Source organism: Syngnathoides biaculeatus, chromosome 15 (genome assembly GCF_019802595.1).
Source record: "Syngnathoides biaculeatus isolate LvHL_M chromosome 15, ASM1980259v1, whole genome shotgun sequence".
NCBI lineage: Eukaryota > Metazoa > Chordata > Actinopteri > Syngnathiformes > Syngnathidae > Syngnathoides > Syngnathoides biaculeatus.
In genome coordinates, this window is record NC_084654.1 from 20,820,461 (window position 1) to 20,839,449 (window position 18,989).

The window sequence follows — 18,989 nt, forward strand, 5'->3', positions numbered from 1 at the left end:
ACGGGAGACCGCACACATTTTTTTTTTTAAATGTGCCCATTACGCTCGTTTCTACGTTGTTTTGATAGCCACCCGACACCCGAGCGAAAGATGCTCCGGATTGTCGTTGAATTAGGGGGCCAGAAGGGTGCGCTGCTGAACCAAAACTTTTGGGATTCAAAACATATTTCCGTGGATGGCGCAGAGGATGACATGCCGCGGGAGCAATCCCGGAAAGCACCAGAACTGGACCAAGTCGTCAATGATGAGCTTGAGTAGATATTTTTCAGATTGGAGATGAGTCAGATGCTTCTTTTGGAATGTGCAATGGAAACGATAAGCTGCACGATTGCACAAACGTGTTACGCACAAATATTTAATCCGAAAAATGTTTCCGTCAAACAGTGTGAAATATTTCTTCAAGACTGTAGTGTGTGTTATCAACAGTATGAATAAAATTTAGTTGGTTGAAGGATTCTGTTCTGACGATTCCAGACCGCAGGACAAGCGTGTCCTGCGGTCTGTCCCGAGTTATAAATTACTGCTACATAAGCACATGCACAATGATGATTATTAATGATTGTTGTACAGACAGTTTTTGGGAAAACAATACAAGTACAAACCTAACAAAGTATAAATAGATAATTCCCAATATTTTGAGCATATGCGTAGCAGCAAATTGGTGGTGCGCGTTGTACATTGGTAGAAGGGTTTTCCCGAGTTTTTTAGGTCAACTTTGGGGGTGCGCATTACACTCGAGAAATGACGGTACTTTTTGTCACTTAAGGGTCTCAACACCTCCCCCAGGGTAGACTGACCCAGCAAGGAACGGACAAGAATGTGGCCTGCAACCCTCGGATTCCGCCTTTTGGGGGTGGGGGGGGATCGCGAACGAGTAAACGTGGCCGATTCGCAATGCACAGCGACGCAAAAGCTCACACGCGCCGCGGAATCATTTGCAGACGGCGAGGGGCGAGCGGGCGCTTCGTGATAAAGTCTTCATGACTGGCTGCTGATGTAATGTCGCATCATCATCATCATGTTGCACTCACGCATTTTTTTAACCTTTTTTTTTTTTTTTTTTTGGATACGCAGCAACAGGGACCGCTTAGCCACCCACCAGCCTTCTCCTGTCGCCTCTTCAGAGATGCCTCAGGAACCCCCCCCCCCCCCCCAATCCCACCCACCAACAGCCTCCTCCACCGTCACGCAGACAGTCTTGGCTCCGGCTGCTACTTTTATCGAAAGGCGTTTTCAAGTCGATTCCAGAAAAGCTCGCTTCTTCAAAAAGTGTCGCTCGACGCTTTTTGCCAGGCGCTCGGGAGCTTTGCTGGTTTTAAGCCAAGAGCTGCTGCATGATTTCTAAATGGGAGAACTTGCAATATAGCGGCGATGGGGGGGGGGGGGTGTTCAAATACTTATTTTCTTCACTGTAGTAAATATCTAGAACATGTACTGCACATGTGACAGCATATACAACAAAAGAGGTCTACCCATTGTTCTAGGACAGTATTTTGCAACCAAGCCTTAGTACAACTAAAGCTAGTGCTAGCGTCATGCTAAAGTTAGCGCTAACGCTAATGCTAACAGGGCCAGTTAAAATAAATCAACAACTCGAAAAAAATACTTAGTATGCTCATCAAAACGTTCATATTATGCTATCCTCTTCGGGTGGCACGGTGGATAAACTGGTAATAAGTTGGCCTCACAGTTCTGAGGTTCCGGGTTCAATCCCTGGAGTCTCCACGTTCTTCCCGTGCCTGTGTGGGTTTTCTCCGGGTGGGCACTCCGCTTTCCTCCCACATGTCAAAAACACGCAACATTAATCGGACACTCTAAATTGCCCGTAGGTGCGATTGTGAGTGCGGCTTTTTGTCTCCATGTGCCCTGCGATTGGCTGGCGACCAGTTCAGGGTGTATCCCGCCTCCTGCCCCTTGAAAGGCGACCCTCGTGAGGATAAGCGGCGAAGAAAATGGACGGCTGGATATCCCCTTAGCAACGTGGATAAGCGTCTCAAACCAGTTTTTCCAAATTGTGAGCTCCAAGGCGGGCTTGGCACCCAATCCCGGTAATTTTCCCGCAATTCGGGTTTGCAACCCTTTCCTACGTCGCATTTTCTCTTCAACTTGTTTCCATTCTTCTCTCTTCAAAGTGCCCTGTTCCCTTGGAAACCGCTTCTCCATTCCGAGCGATTACTGGGTAGTTCCTCCCATCAGAAAAAAAAAAAAAAATGGATGGATGGATGTTATATGATTTCACGTTATGTTTCCGGGTTCCTCGGAAACGTTTTTTTAGGCCTGACCAGTCAGCTGCAACTGCTCCGCCGCTTGGATGGCGACGGCGAACCTTCCGTCAAAAAAAAAAAAAAAATGCTTTTCCCACCAAATTACGCTGCGGCGCGCTCAGCCGCCTCCACCGGTAGAATCCAGGTGAAATCGCGCCCCGACAACAGCTCGTTTCGTTTCCGGCGCCAATTAGACGGCGAATAAAAGGGGCTTGCCTGCAGAGACGGCGGCGTTGTTAGAAGGCGGTGAAAGGAGAAAAAAAAAAAAAAGTATGAATATTTTAGAGTCCATTGGAAGTCATTTCTTTATTGCAAAGTCATCTGGGCTGTCACTGCATGTGTGCGAGATCGGCTTTGCATGGTGATGAGTGCGCATGGGGGTGGTTGAGTGTTGACATGCGGAGCACAACAGCGGCATAATGAACGCGTTCGGGATCCCACGTTCAGACACGGCAAACTGTTTACTCTTGCGAGCGGACGACGTTCCCTGCTCTGATGTTCTAATTTCCGCGAACGAGCGGCCGAGCAGGTGCGCGCGGCGCAAAATCTCACCTCACCGAGTACATTTGTAAAGGAAATACCATTTGGTACGTACATACGCCGCAGCTGTGTAAAAGCCGCAAGTGCCCACATTGAAACACGAGATTATTTACATATAAAGACAGTACAGAGAAAGAGTTTAACGCTAACGCAGCGTTAGCACTATTAAAGCCAGCACTAACGCTAGTGTCACAGCTAGTGCTCATGCTAACAGGGCCAGTTAAAATAAAACTTATCGGTAAATATCACTGAGACACGCCGGTAACACAGCAGCAACACGCTAGCACAGCGCTAACATGGCCGATAAAAGTCTCTTCCTCGGCACATATATTCCACCGGTCTCATTCTTACCTGTTCCGCTCGAGTGCCCCCTTGTACATTGTACTTGATGGATACTTGTGTAAAACAAGAATCTTGTAGTAGAGCAATCTGATCTCTGCTGTTTTCGGGGGAGAGGCGGAGTACACCCTGAACTAGTAGCCGGCCAATCACTCGCACGGCACATAGAAATCGGCATGCTAAAGAAAATATTTGTTGAAAAATTGCCTCTAAAAACACATTTACATTTACAGTACCGTGTAAAAGCCGCAAGTGCCCACCATTGAAACCGACATTGAAACAAGAGATGTTTACAAAGACTGTACACAGAGAGTTTAACGCTAGCGCCGCCATGCTAACACTAGTGCCACCGCGCTAACAAGGCAGTAACAAGCTAGCGCAGCGCTAACAAGGCCAGCCTGGTAAAAGTTACTTCCTCGGCACATATATTCCACCGGTCTCACTCTTACCTTTTCCGCTCAAATGACCCCTTGCGGCCGTTAGAAAAAAAAATGCACAAATTAGCCGCATCGCATCATAAACCGCAGGGTTGAAAGCGTGTGAAAAAGGTCACGGCTTATAGGCCGGAAATTACAGAATTACGGAAATTAGCTTGACGTACCGCCAAAAGCATATTGCAAGCCACGATGTACCCGAGCCAAGGGGTCACCAACGCGGTGCCCGCGAGGACCACATAAGGCGCCCGCGAGGTACGTTCTAAAACTACCATAGGTCACAAATTGTGACTATTATTTGTGCTTTAAATTCTGAATCTGACTTCCTTACATGAATTAAATTTTTCAAATACCTGTAATGTCATTTACTACAATAAAGGAAAACTAAAATATTTCAAGTACGTGTGATGAACTGAGTCTGAAATTTGCCGCAAACAGGTCACGTTGCCCTTCATAGGATCGGTGCTCACGAAGTAGCCCTCAGCCTCAAAAAGGTTGCTGAGCCCAACCCTACGGCCAAGCCAGATGCTGCGTCGGGCAAACTCGTGGCTGTTGCACTTCATGTTGCTCACCAAATGTACTCCGTGTGGGAACTTAGCGTCCCTCTTTTCCGGAAAAATCCAGACAAGAATGTCCGCGACCCATCGGTTGATAATCGCATTTTGACCTTGTGATGTCACCTGTGTAGGTTGAAAGAAAGCGCCACGGCGAGTATGGGGGACAAAACAGTTACCAGGTTTCACACGCAGGTAGGAAAAGTAAAAAGTCGGCAGAAACATAAATACTCAAGGACGGCTAGATCCAAATTGAGTGCAGTAACATTTCCCTCCCACCACTCGCAAAGAAGCCCACGGCTCCTTCCGAGAGGTCCCCCCCCCCCCCCCCTCCCCGGCTCTGGGATGACCCCACGTGGGAGGAAACGGCCGGCCACGCCGCACTCCCGGGCAGACGCGATAGCTAGCGAGTCATCCGAGGCATCAAAGAGAGTCGCTAGCCCGGGGATCTTTTTTTTTTTTTTTTTTTTAACCGCAGACTCGCATTAGCATAGCAGGTGTGTGTTTGTGTGCACGCTGATCAAAATGCAGCGGGGGTAACTTGTTGTGAGCTGCGTGTGTATGGCGGGGGGCATAACCAGTGCTTTGGCGTACTCGTATCATCTGCAAAATGATAAACGAAATCTAATTTTTTGTTCTTCCACAGAATCTCAAACCATATGCAGTGACTGACCGACCCCCTTACATACTGCTCATTTTCCCCCTCGCATCAAAACCTGTTAATCGCTTATCCGGAATCCATAAACGGATGATTAACGCTTAATGTTTCAAATTAAAAAGCGAAATTCTCTTTCCATTCGCTTAATTGCAGGTACGGCGCCGCCTCCGGCAACGGATCCAACAAAATGGTTTTAGTGGTGCCGTGACCACACTCTTGAATCAAAACACAAAACAACCACACCGCAAAAAAACCCCCAAAACCCTCAATTAGTTAATAACCTATTAGTGACAAGCTTTTTTGGCAAAATACCTCAAAGATGAGGAGTTTCAGACGTATTTTGACAGCATACTTCCTTCAGCCCCCACCGTGTCTCACGTACCGCTTGGCCGTTGGCTTTCATTAACCGCTGTGACCGGGGTGTGCGGTCAGACCGCAAAAGCGGTTCATGCCGGTTCAAACGGGCGCAAGAGCAGACTTTAAAGGGGAAATCCAGTACTTTGCATGAACAGTGTGTCAATAGGTCGTGAAATATGTACCCGATTTTGACAATGTGACGTTAAATTGCCCAGCGCTGATTTCTCGGATTTATCCTCATCTGATGAAGAAATAGCAGTATCGGTTGATCGGGAATATGGGAGGAATACTTTCATACAGATTTGAACCTGTAGCTGTAATTAATGTAGAATATTCACCTGGTTCTTAGGGGGGGGGGGTGAATTGCCACGGAATCTAAGTACTCGGAGGCCTACGCGCGACATAAGTGCGTAAACAAAGCTCCAAGCCGGCAGCCGTTCTTCAGTTCTGGTTCTTCAGACGGTAATGACGCGGAGCCTGACGAGCGAGCTTCGGCGGCGGGCCGCGAGCCGAGCTTCCAGGTGGCGGAGGCCGTTAGCCCCGGACGCCGAAGCCTCGGCTAGCGGCCTTACCCCGGACCCCGAAACCTCGGCTAGCTAGCGGCCTTACCCCGGACCCCGAAACCTCGGCTAGCTAGCGGCCTTACCCCGGACCCCGAAACCTCGGCTAGCTAGCGGCCTTACCCCGGACCCCGAAACCTCAGCTAGCTAGCGGCCTTACCCCGGACGCCGAAGCCTCGGCTAGCGGCCTCCCCCGGACGTCAAAGCTCAGCTCGTGGCTCCTGAAAATTCGTAATTGTCGATAAAAATCTTCTCAAAACGCTATTAAATGAGAGAGCATTTAGCATAGCGCACATATTACATGACCTATTGGATACACTCTTAATGCAAAAGACTGGATTTCCCCTTTATTAATATAGCGTCTATGAATTGAGTTACGGTTACAATTTATTCTATTCCTGGTGGTCTATTTGATAAAACTGTATATTTGTTTTAAGTGGACACAGCGGGAAGTGAAGATTAATAAGCGTATAGCTCGCGCGTGTGCTACGTTCACTTCCCCTTTCATATTTCACATGATGTGTGTGAAAATTGGAAGCAAACACACACACACACACACACACACGCAGTATTTATGACAGTATGGAAGCGCCGATAGGAAATTGGACTTTCTCTCTCTTGAGTTATCAATGTTTCTATCCTGATTGATGGCCTTTATTGTAATTATTTATTGAAAGGCGGGGGGGGGGTGATAATTAGAAAAAGGTCTGAGGGTGAGGGAAAAAGTGCTGATCTGGTGGGAGTTCTACGGGAGGAAACCGGAGCGGATAAGGTGAGGAAGTTCGTGGGTGTCTTCTGAATTCGGTGTCAGAAGACAAAGGGGGTGGGGGGGGGGGTCTGAAATCAATAATCACAGCTAATGGCATACTAATGCAAGTGCTCGCTCGGCAACACGATGAAGGAGCGAAGGACACTGCCGCCATTTTGAGTTACCTTAAGGAGGAGAGCGAAATGAAAATATTGGATGTTAAGTTGTTCATTAAGTGTAAAAAAACATAGATGATTCTCTTAATTTCTTGGGGGGGCAAATAATCTTTCCTCTTATTGTTTATCCTATTGGATTTTGTAAGGGCTGTGGGTCATGCTCATGTTCGGTGTGGAGCTCGGTCATCAGGGAGGGGCTCAGTGTCGAGCCGCTGCTCCTCCGCATTGAGAGGAGCCAGACGAGGTGTTCCGGGCATGTCCCACCAGAAAGAGACCCCGAGGACGACCCGGGACAAGCTGGAGAGACTATAAACGGAAAAGCGGTAAATAATGAATGGATGGATGGATGGATGGATTTTGTAACCCCCCCCTACCAAAAAAAAAATAAAAATAAAACATCAGCAATGGGTCAAATGGACCTGTTTAAAAAAAAATATATAAACTTGAAGTAAACAAAGAAAGTATGCGAGGTCAAAAGTGAAAACAGCAGGGTTGGGGGGGTTGGGGGGGGGGGGTTCAGCGTGACATTTTTGCCAGCCAAAGAAAAACTGCGGAAAAAGAAGAATATCGTCTCCCCCCCACCAAGTCACCTACTCGCAAATTTGTCTATACAAGTCATTCCATCAATCCATCATCCAAGCCGCTCATTCATCCTCACAAGGGTCAGCCTATCCCAGGCGAAAGCCGGACTACACCCTGAACTGGTCGCCAGTCATTCGCCGGGCAGATAGCGAAACCATCACTGAGCGGGAATCGATCCCACGCCGCCCGCACGAAGGTCAGGCGCGTGTACCACAGCGCCATCAGTGACTCATAACTAATTCCATAAAGTGAAAAATGCACCTATCCAGGTGAAATTTTCCATAAGGAAACTCAAATAAATAAAAGCGTAATATGACATTTTTGCACTTTTCATTGCTTGGGCAGCGGAGAATCTCCGAAATCGAGACCCGCGTTTCAAGTCGAGCGGCGTCGCACTTCCGCGTTCATTATCCGGGCAAAGTGCCGCACGTACATCACTCTCCGGCAATTTACCGACACGAGGAGCGAGTCGTGCGTATTAATGACGGAAACATAAAATCGGAGTAACGCAGTCGTCGCGGCCGACTCGCCGAGCGTTGATTGACGTGAGCCGCCTCCCCCACTTTGCTCACCGGGTGGAACTGAGAAAAGATGCGGTTACTGAGGTCCAACAGTCCGTGCGTCGCAAGATTAGCCGCATCCGCGTCATGTGTGAAAGGTCATCACGCCTTGACAAAATTCACAAGCAGTTTTACATATAAGGTAGCTCGCTATTCCTGGGGTGAGCGACCAAAACCCAACACGAGTATCAAATCCTAAAAATGGCCGTAATTACCTACAATAAAGGTTTCAACCCAAAATAGACCCCAGAATTTACTATCCCAAAACTAATTTTCCATTACATTTAAAAATAAATGGCTGCCAGATGATTTTAAGGAAAAAAGATAATTAAAAGCACAGGACAGTATACCTTTCCCCTCCTATTGGAGCAGAAATTCTTTAGGGATAAGCACAAATGAAATATTAACAATTCCTTTCATTTTCACTGTTTTACTCAAATACTTTGACGACAAAATGCAGAAACTACGATAGTCACTCACATTTGAAAAATCTACTGGTGTGGTCAGTCATGCCCGCAGATATAAAGTTACGGGTGTGGTCCACCAGCCATGCCTGCAGATATAAAATTGCGGACGTGTGTTCTGTTTGTATTTATGAGTGTACCCCTTTAAGAGCGGAGGGGGGGTGGTGTCAGGTAAACTAGGAAGTAGAAGTAGGCTGAGCATCAGCTCGTTTTTAGAGACCGTGTGCATCCGTGTTAAAATTTTTTTTAAAAAGACGTGAGGGTGCGGTTCACTGCGTTGAATCGGTTTTCATGTGTGCGGAGGGTGCGCAATTGCGCAGCGGCGCAGCTTAGAGGGAACATTGGTCAAGACTTTGAAAAAATAAGCGACCTCTTTCAACATCTAAGTATTTCTGCTCATAACATATTTTACGCGCGTGATTTGTCGTGCTCAACTGTGCGGATTCGCGAGTGCGGCGGCGCACGGGTGCATTCGCGCCCGTCCAATCACAGTGACTGCTACATTATTTTAAATTCACGTTTTATTGAGCAAGTTTTGACGAAACATGAACATAGTAAGTTACACAGCTTCGAGATGTAGACGTAAACGTGTCTTCAATTAGACGCAACACAGAAAAGTGTCGTTAACAACCTTGCCAAATTTGAATGAAATTACAATAAATATCGCCACATATAAAAAAATGAAGCACTCATGTCCGGCACCCAAGCGCGTCAACTGGCACCGTTTTAGGCAAGCCCGAAAGGGAAAATGAAATAGCGAGAGTTTAACGCTGTATCTCGTTATCGTTCTCAATCTTTAAACGTTTTGGCAAATATGTCCACATTTATTTTGTGGAGATGAAAGTGGACTTTCGTGAAAATTCCTGAAAATACAAATGCGAACACTCGGGGAGTCCGGGGGCGTGCCTGTTTCATCGAGAGTCTGCGGCAACTCCGTGAAAACATTTCTTACCTCGGTTTGGAATTTACAGTTGCAATTAGAAGTCGGTCCAAAAAAATGTATTTCGGCACAGTGGACAGTCTGCACGAATAATCATTAAACAAACTATTAAAAGTATGCGAACCCGTAGACTAATAACTTCAAGAGTTAATCAGAGTCACACTTTAGATTTGGAGCTATTTATGCAGAAACGCAAGTAGCATTTCTACACATTAATTTTAGTCTCTCCTGAAGATTTTTAAACACGCACACGTATGCGCCCACACACGACATGTGACCATTTAATGTGACCGTGGCACCAAAGGTTGCGGCAATTATGCCGACTGGTTGTACATTTTTCCTGACATTTATTAAAGAACGTTTGAGCGGGGAGACCTGGCAACGCGCTACATAATTACTCACTCTGTGTACATTACACAAAAGTCTCATTATTTGTCCATTTAATAGCGCGAGCGTGTCGGTACATTCGCGGCGCGTCTGGAAAGTATTCACAGCCCTTCGTTTCTCTCCCCCCCCCCCCCCCCCCCCCACGTATTATGCCAGTTTTGTTCCAAAAGGTAATGAGGAAATGTTACCTTTATGAATTGTACACGCGCCGTTCGATTATGACAACATGAAACTCAAAAATGTTCAGCCAACAAGGAGGCGGTCTTCTCGGCTTAAAATATTCACACATATATCAGCTGCTCTGAGAATAATAATTTCTCCGCGTGTGTTTAACATTTTAAAAGCGAGACGTTTCCGCCCCGCTTTTTCTTCTCTCTTACAATGGGAATGACAATGTTATTATTTAATGAAATATATATATAATACGTCGTGTAACCGCATGCGGTATTGTTTTGTTTTTCATGTACCTACAAAACCTTTACTGCACTGAAAGCAGAATAAAGCTTCCATCCTGCTTTATCGGGTAGTTATGCGGCTGCATATTTTTGTTTGTAATATATTCCTGTCGCACTTGCTAGATGTACATAAATACTTGAAATGTTTGCTCTTTTAAGTATCAACATAAAATGACAGAGAACATGGAAGTTTTTGTTTTTTTGTTGTTAAAGATGATGAGCCACACGATGAAGTTATGGGAAAGAGTAGTGGAGGCTAGACTCAGGACAGAAGTAATTATCTGCGAGGAACAGTATGGTTTCATGCCTATAAGGAGTACCACAGATGCATTATTTGCCTTGAGGGTGCTCGTGGAAAAGTACAGAGAAGGTCAGTCTTTCTAGACTTAGAGAAAGCCTATGACAGAGTACCAAGAGAGGAACTGTGGTACTGCATGCGCAAGTCTGGTGTGCCGGAGAAATACTGTATGTTAGAATAGTACAGGACATGTATGAGGGCAGCAGAACAGCGGTGAGGTGTGCCGTAGTTGTGTCAGAAGAATTTAAAGATGGAGGTGGGACTGCATCAGGGATCCGCGCTAAGCCCCTTCCGGTTTGAGGTAGTAATGGATAGGCTGACGGATGAGGTTAGACTGGAATCGCCTTGGACTACGATGTTCGCAGATGATATTGTGATCTGCGGTGAAAGCAGGGAGCAGGCGGAGGAACAATTACAAAGATGGAGGCGCGCACTGGAAAGGAGAGGGGTGAAGATTAGCCGAAGTAAAACAGAGGGGCGGAGGAGGAAGAGTGAAGCTCCATGGAGAAGAGATGGCGAGGGTGGACGACTTCAAATACTTGGGGTCAACAATACGGAGCAATGGAGAGCGGGGTAAGGAAGTGAAGAAACGGGTCCAAGCGGGGTGGAACACTTGGCGGAAGGTGTCTGGTGTTCTATGCGACAGAAGAGTCTCCGCTAGGACGAAGGGAAAAGTTTATAAAACGGCGGTGAGGCCGGCCATGATGTACGGATTAGAGAAGGCGGCAACAGGAAGCAGAACTTGAGGTGGCAGAAATGAAGATGTTGAGGTTCTCGCTGGTGGGATAGGATTGGAAATTAGCTCATTAGAGGGGAAGCCAAAGTTGGATGTTTTGGAGACAAGTTTCGAGAGACCAAACTTCGATGGTTTGGACACGTCCTGAGGCGAGAGAGTGAGTATGTTGGTAGAAGGGTGCTGAGGATGGAGCTGTCAAGGAAGAAAGAGCGAGAGGAAGACCAAAAGAAAAGGTTGAAGGATGTTGTGAGGGAGGACATGAGGACAGTGGGTGTTAGAAAGGAAATGCACGAGGTAGGCTTCGATGGAAAAAGATGACATGTAATGGCGAGCCCTAATCGGGACAAGGCGAAAGGAAAGGAAGAAGTTTTAAAGCACCAAAATAGGGGCAGAAGTGACGCGAAGGGGCTAGCCGGATTGTGATAAAACCTCCGACTCAGCATGTGTGGGCTAGCGAACATCAAGCTAATCTCGTTATGAAATGAAACTTCCTCAGTGGAAATAAAGACGCTCATTTGCTTCATCGACAGGGGCATCGCGGTTTTGATTATTTCCCCCTTACTTTCATAATGAAAAAGTCTAGCTTGTCGCTGTTTAATAATGTGATCTTTGAGGGACTGCACACACACACACACACACACACACACACACACACACACAGACCTAACGCTAAAATTAGAACCGGGCCTTGGCACTTTCCTTTTCTCACTGCATTCAGAATAAACACTTTCAGTGAAATCATTTCCTTCGGAGAAGGAAGGTTACAATGACGGGTACACGGTACATAACTACAAATTAAATATTGTTGTGCAGTTTAAAATAAGATCACCACAAATCCTCCCCCCACAAAATTGTTCAGGTTCAAAATAGCGGGACTGCAAATCTCCCCAAAAGTTCCCTTCATTTCGAGTCTGTTTGTCTGTTCCCGTAGATCCCTGCAAAATTGCACTGGCTAAAACAAGATTAGTCCAAACCCCCCCGGAAGTTGCTTAGTTCACAAGAACATTATTGTAATGCCACCAATAGTTGTACTGGTGAAAATACTACTGTACATGCCTCAAAATTTGCACGGATTAGACAAAAGTTGGACCGGATAAAACATGGCTACCAAAAGTCCTCCAAAAGTTATACTGATAAAAATAAGTAACCTCTTAAGTTTCTCTCATTAAAATATGACTTTTGTAAGTATCGCTAATGTTGCATAAGCTAAGCTAAGACTAGCCTATGCCCCCCCCCCCCCCCCCCAAATCTGCACTGTTTAAAATAAGACCACAGTTACGCAGGTGGAAATGAGACGACCAGATGGCCTCCGAATGTTGCACAGATTCAAATAAAATGAAATAAAATAACGTAGGTCCTCGAAAGGTTGTGCTGATGGAAATAAGATTGCTGTTAAGCCTGCGATGACTGCGCAAGATAAAATAAGACGACAATAAATCTCTCAGAATTACGCAGGTCAATGTAAGATTACAGTAAATCTTAAAACTGGACCACGAACAATAAGATTACCATAAATCATCTATAGATGGTGCTGCTAAAGAAAAAAATGTACTCAATAATAATAATCGCCGTAAATCCCCTCCACAACTGTGCAGGTTAAAATAAGATTACCACAAGTCCCCTAAAATACTCGCAAGTTAAAACAAGATCCCTCAAAACTCGTGAAGGTTAAACTAGGATTACTGTAAATCCCCCTCAAACATGCATGGGTTAAAATACCTTAAAGGTCCACTGTCATGAAATGCAGGATTTTGAGTATATTAATGAAGAAAAAAAAACGGCAGCCAATATGGACCCATCCGTTTTTTTCCCCCCACCACAAAACGTGATTTTTGACGTACGTGGCTTTTTGTAACTCCCGCTATGAAAATCCTCTCGAGGGATTTGTCTACGAGAAGAAGCAGGAAGTGACGTACAAGGCAGGAACGCACTCAAGCGGACTCGTTTGTTTTCCATTAGTTTTTATCTGCGGGAAGGTAGCTCGTTGTTCCTTCGTGTTAGCCAAAATGCGGGCTCGTTGTATCGCTGGATATTGCCCGAACACTCGTGAGGATGGATTCGCTCTTCATACTTTTCCAAAAGACCCGGTTCGTCGTGAAAAATGGATTGCACGGGTGCAAAGGACGAGAGCTCCGTGGGTTCCAAATGACAGGTAGGTGTGTATACAGCTACAAAAAAAAAAAAAAAAAAAAAGTATACTTGGTCCTTTGAGCCGGATCTCAAGATACCTGAGGTTTCCAGGGGCTGAGTCGACGTCCAGGCAAAGACCGTGGCCGCGGCACTTGAGCCCCTTTCCGGTACTGGGCCTCGACTTTGCGTCTAGAGGCTGAGGGTTGACGGGAAGCCGAAAGAAGTAAAGGCATCGTCTGAAATCCAAAATAGTTTTGGGGGTAGGCATAATCCGTAAATCAGGGGTGCTAAATGTGCCAAAGTGCCAGGAGGCCGCGGAGGTGGATCGGACGGTGAGATGGTTTGGCCGCATGCGGTTTGCCCGTGATTCGCATATCATCTAAAAATGGCTCGAAACAATAGGGTAATATCGCCCCGGTCACTTCACTCGGTTGTGAGATCTTCTTCCGTGTCAGAATCGGTGTGTTCGTCTCCCATAGTAGGGTCCACCGCGTGTTTTCATTGGCGAACGTCCCGGTGTGACATCACGGACAGAATATGCAGCCAATATGGCTACCACTTGAATGTCGAATGACACTTCTGCAACTTTGCGCACGGACGACACGCCCTCCGCTCATATTTATTTTTTCATATAGACACTGAAGTGAATAAATGTTCTATGTATTTTTCTTTACAATATCTATTTTTGAATGTTTCTAGGCATGACACTTGTGCTTTAAATTATATTGTTGCGCTCTCAGACTACATTGAATTTCTATAAAGTCACGGAGGTTAAAAATGGCATTTTTCTCGCGGCCACGATATCGCCGGCATTTTTTTTTTTTTTTTGTCGAGAGTCCTCCAGCGTGAACGTCCTCCGCCATCGTCGGCCCACACTCGGCGGTCACGGTAAAAATCGGCAGGAACGACTTCAACGCGGACGGGCGGCCAATTTTCCTCTTTGCGCGGCGGCTTTCGAAAAGGCGAGCACAAAGCAAACGCGCGGGGTGGCAAAAAAAATGGCCGAGATGGCTTGAAATAGATTTGTCATTCGTGAGGAGCGACGGGGGGATGGAGCGCCGGGCTAAATGCGGCCCCTTTAAGCAGGACCGCAGGCGTTTGAGGGTATATGTGTTTATTTTTTTTTTTTTTTGTGTGCGTTTAAAATTAAAGTGCTTTTTACTTGGCGCGTTGTCATGTTGGGGGGGGGGGGGGAGTAGCAGCAGAGGACAGGAAGAAGACAAATTTAAAATGCGGCAAAGAAATGAGATGAATCAGTGCACCCTCTCTAATTTGAAGTTTATTATATAAATAGGTTTTACCCGGAAGCTGAGTGCAGAGGGGGAAAAAAAAAATTATGATAATAAAAATAATATTCAGGGTGAATTTAATTTCTCAATCTCACAAATCGGTCGAGTAGAACTTTGCAATGCCGTTGGGGGGGGGGGGGGGATGCACGGCCAACGTCGACGGCGACGAGAAGCTTATTGTACGCTTCCGTTCAAACAGATGGGATTTCACATCAGCGCAGAGTTATGACCTGACTAAACTAAGATGATAAGATGATTAAATATCTAATTCACTTTAGATCATTAACTTTAATCTGCTTATGCTTGAGAGGCAGAGGAGGATAGTGTATGGGATGGAACAGGAGGGGGGGGGGGCAAAGGGGATTCCAGGATTCCTTCTTTTATCATCCGTAGAAGGCATTTGGTCTTGAATTGATGGCCTCGAATATCGACAGTTGAAATATGCTTTATGAATTGTTTTTTTCTGTCCAGCTGCTTCCAGCTTTGCTCCGCAGATAAACGGAAGGTGGTCAAGAGACTGCACTCGCGCGCTACGGCTAGCTAAAGATAAAGCTAAAGGCTAAAGCTAAAGATTGTCATGTCAGATTTCGTAGGGGGGAAAAAAAATCAAATGAAACGGGATTTCTGCAGAGAATTATGTATCCAGTCATGTTTACAAAAAAAAAACATTTCTGAATTATTGATTTCATATACAAGTAAATCCAAGGAGATTTATTGAGAAAAACCAACAGAAGCTTGAAACCGAAATCCGACCCAAATGCAGGACTCCGAGGCAAAGGCATAATGTTCAGTGGGTTTTATTTCAGAAGCAGTGTCCGCAACCCAGTGGCAAAAACTCCTACATAAAGACATGGTCGATTAACGTGCCGAATGCGCAACAGCTGTGACCGCCCAGAGCGGCGATCAGGCCACGCCCCTCCTGGCAGCGCTCCAGCCCCGCTCATGACAATCAGGGCACTCTGAATTGCCCCTAGGCGTGATTGTGAGTGCGACTGTTGTCCGTCTCTATGTCCCCTTGCGATTGGCTGGCGACCAGTTCAGGGTGTACCCCCCGCCACATCAATTTTCTTTGTCGCCGTACCCCCTGGAGTTCTGCGCGTTGCTACAAACTCGAGCGGACTCAAATAACCGGCGCTCTTTGTCTGAACAGCATGCAGTTGGATCCTCCGGACAGCCGAGACCGGCTAATGGAAGTAACCGCACATCTTCCCCTGCGCCCCCTTTCTCACTTTTCATTCCTTCTTCGCCGTCCGCTGGAAGTCGCGAGGCACCGGCTTCTACGGCGGACAAACCCACGGCAGCCGGTCCAAAAGAAATCATCATTCCGATTCTGCTGTGGCTCCTACCTTGAAATTCCAGCTTTTCTTCTCATCTCACCACCCTTTTCCGCCCTCCAGCTCAAGTTCCGCCTCTCGCCACTCGCGCCGCGCCGCCGTGATTTGACAGAAAATACAATTTGGTTCCATTGATAGCGCCGCTATCCAGCTCGACGACCGACTTCCCTGCCATTAGCAGATGGAAGATTGTCACAGCAGCTCGTGTTTCACGAGAGCCACCGATGAGTGGCGAGATAAATTGCATCTCCACCGTGGCTTTCCCTCCTTTTGGGATTTATTCCAAGGTAACCTAATTCTCGTGGATCTTTGTGATCCGTTTCAGGACCGACTAATTTTGGGGGATTTTCAGTGATCCGGCAGCATTACATGAAAAGCTGTGCTACAGAGACTTTATCAATTTTGGGGTCGTTTAAAAATTTCCTCCCACGCATTTTTCAAACACATTATAAATATTAAACTGCCCAACTATTGAAGATACAAAAGATCTTTATTTGCCAAAGATTGCAACTTTTTCGCGCAGAGGCAACCTTTTTCACTATTTCTTGAAAATATAACATTTTAAGTGGGGAAAAAAAAAAAAATTTCCTGAAGAATATAAAACTATCGTGATTTCCGGCCTATAAACCACAACTTTTTTCCCCACGTTTTCAACCCTCCGGTTTATGCGGTGATGCGGCTAATTAGTAAATTTTTTTCTAATGGCTGCAAGGGGGCACTCGAGCGGAAAAGGGAAGAGAGAGACCAGTGGAAAATATGTGCCGAGGAAGTGACTTTTGCCGGCGTGTTTTTTTTAACCGTCCCTGTTGGCAGTGCGGTAGCGTTAGCACTGTGCAAGCGTGTTTCTGCTGCGTCTCAGTGATTTTTACCTGTATGTTTTTTTTTTAACTGGCCCTGTTAGCGCCGCACAAGCGTTAGCGTCGCACTAGCGTGTTTCTGGTGTGTTACTGTCGCATCTCAGTGATTTAGGTATGTTGTTTTTTTTTTTAGTGCTATATTTAGTGCTATGCTATCGTGTTGCTACTGTGTAGCTGTCCCCCCCCCCCCCCCCAACCAGAAATGTTTGTGCTACCTCGTTGTTGCTATGTTAAGGTAAGCTAAGGTATTAAAACTTTGAAAACTCTGTTGTCTTTCTTTGTAAATATCTCATGTTTCAATGCGGGCACTTGCGGCTTTTACACAGCTGCAGCTTATGTATGTACCAAATAGTATTTCCTTTACAAATGTACCGGGTGAGGCTTATAATCCGCTGCTCTCTTTAGGCCGGAAATTACGATACTTGGCCACAGAAATGATGCCAAAGCAATATTTTGGAGTGAATAGCAAGGGAAAGCTTCACCCAAAAATCATAAAAGGTTAATAATTCGCAAAAGAGAAATTGCAAATATACAAGGATTCCGAGTACGTGGCTGTTCAGTCTCCAATTGATGCATGGGCAGGCATTCCCGTAACCTAACCATTAAAAATTCAATTTGCTCTCCTGTATATCTCCTTTAAAAAGCAGCTTTTCAATAACATGTGACCTCTAAAGTTGCCCTCTTTACAGGCATTTTCTCCAACTATGATCTTGGAATGCAAGTGCTACATCAGAAACATTTTTACAACAAATCCATCGAGCCCGCATAATCCCCCGCAGATCAATAGTGCCTCGGTGGCCAGACAACAGCGGTGCGTGCTTATGTGCGGCATTTTAAATACAGTACCACCTTAATCATTAAAAATACATGATAATCCAATTTCCCCAGCGGCCGACGGACTTTTAATCCCTCAAGTCTGCGTGAGAGAGAATTAAACGTAAAAGCCGACGTGGCGCGCCCGTCTACAACACGTGTCGTTTGGCAGAAACGAGTTCAAAGGTCAACTTGTCGCTGGAAAAAAAAAAAAAAAAAAAAAATAACAGGGCAGAAGGGAAAAGTCCTCTACGGCTACACAAACACGGAGGGAATGTTCCGGGCGACATTACACAAATGACACCGAGGGGGAGGGCCCGACCCCGAGGGGACGAACTTTGCTGAGCGCCGTTTCAATACGACATAATAGATCGTAATAATAATAATAATAGTCCCGATGGAATGATTTCGCGTCAAATTACAGGGGAAAAAAAAATGGAAAAAATAAAAGGGTAAAACGTGTGACAAGGTAAACAAAATCTCAATGAAAACACATTCCTGGAACAAATCTTTTTAAAAAGGTAAACACGGTGATTGATCTCAAAGTTTAAACAAACTTTGGCAGAACGGAATGTTCCATTCAGTACAGTATTCTGACATCCCCCCCCCCCCCCCACGTCTTTTGACCGCCTCAACTTTACACAAACAAGCACACACTGTCGAAGAAAAATAAATCAAAACCAAAATGTTGAAATTATACTACCATCGATTAGCGTATTAGGCTGTTCTGCTGGTGAAAATGAATTACAGTGCATACCAGGGACATGTGGTTAATCATTAATGCGACCCTAATGAGGATAAGCACTACAGAGAATAGATAGAAGGACAGACAATTTGACCTCTAGTACAAGGAAAGAAAAAAAAAATCACATATATTCTATAGATACTACATGGCAAGCAATTTTAGAAACAGCCTCAGGTTGCAAAAATAATGCTAAAAAAAATTATACACATGTATAACTTAGAGCCAGAGGCAGTCGCCGTATTTTAGGATAAATCTCCCGCTACCATTGTGTGGATAAGCGGCTCAGAAAATGGATGGATGGGTGTTATTATGAATAAAGCAACAAGCACAGTTAGCTTTATGTTCCATAACTTCAACTCCAAATAGTCACTACAGTGTAGAAACCACAATATAGCAGTTCAAAATCAATACATATTTAATAACGTGACCAAAACGTCAAAAATATTTCTCACTCACCTTTCGATGACGATGTAGACGCAGCAGACCTCTCTTTTCTCTCGTCTGTTTATGCTCGGTCGTGTATGCTGCTCAGAAAGTGGCCCCAAAATCCTTTTCGGGGGTTGAAAACTTGCTTGGCAGTAACGTGTTGCTCGGCCTAGCGTCACAAAGTCCGTCATCGTTTTTAAAGTCCTGTTGAAAATGAATTTGGAATCCGATTATTTACACAACAGATTTCCATTCATTTCAATTGATTTTAGGGACAAGTGGTCACAGTGAAAATTAAACTCTTATCACAAGGCACTACCACACTACATATTTAAAGGTCCAC

General features: G+C 45.5%; 1 protein-coding gene across 1 annotated transcript in view; it reads right to left on the reverse strand.

Annotated features, from left to right (window-relative positions):
* Positions 1–18,989, reverse strand: part of uggt1 (UDP-glucose glycoprotein glucosyltransferase 1) — a 207,237-nt gene that overhangs the window by 103,128 nt on the left and 85,120 nt on the right. Inside the window, exon 4 of the mRNA XM_061843555.1 lies at positions 18,677–18,850. The gene's annotated coding sequence lies outside the window, so the exon portion shown is untranslated. The remainder of the gene's footprint in view (positions 1–18,676; positions 18,851–18,989) is intronic.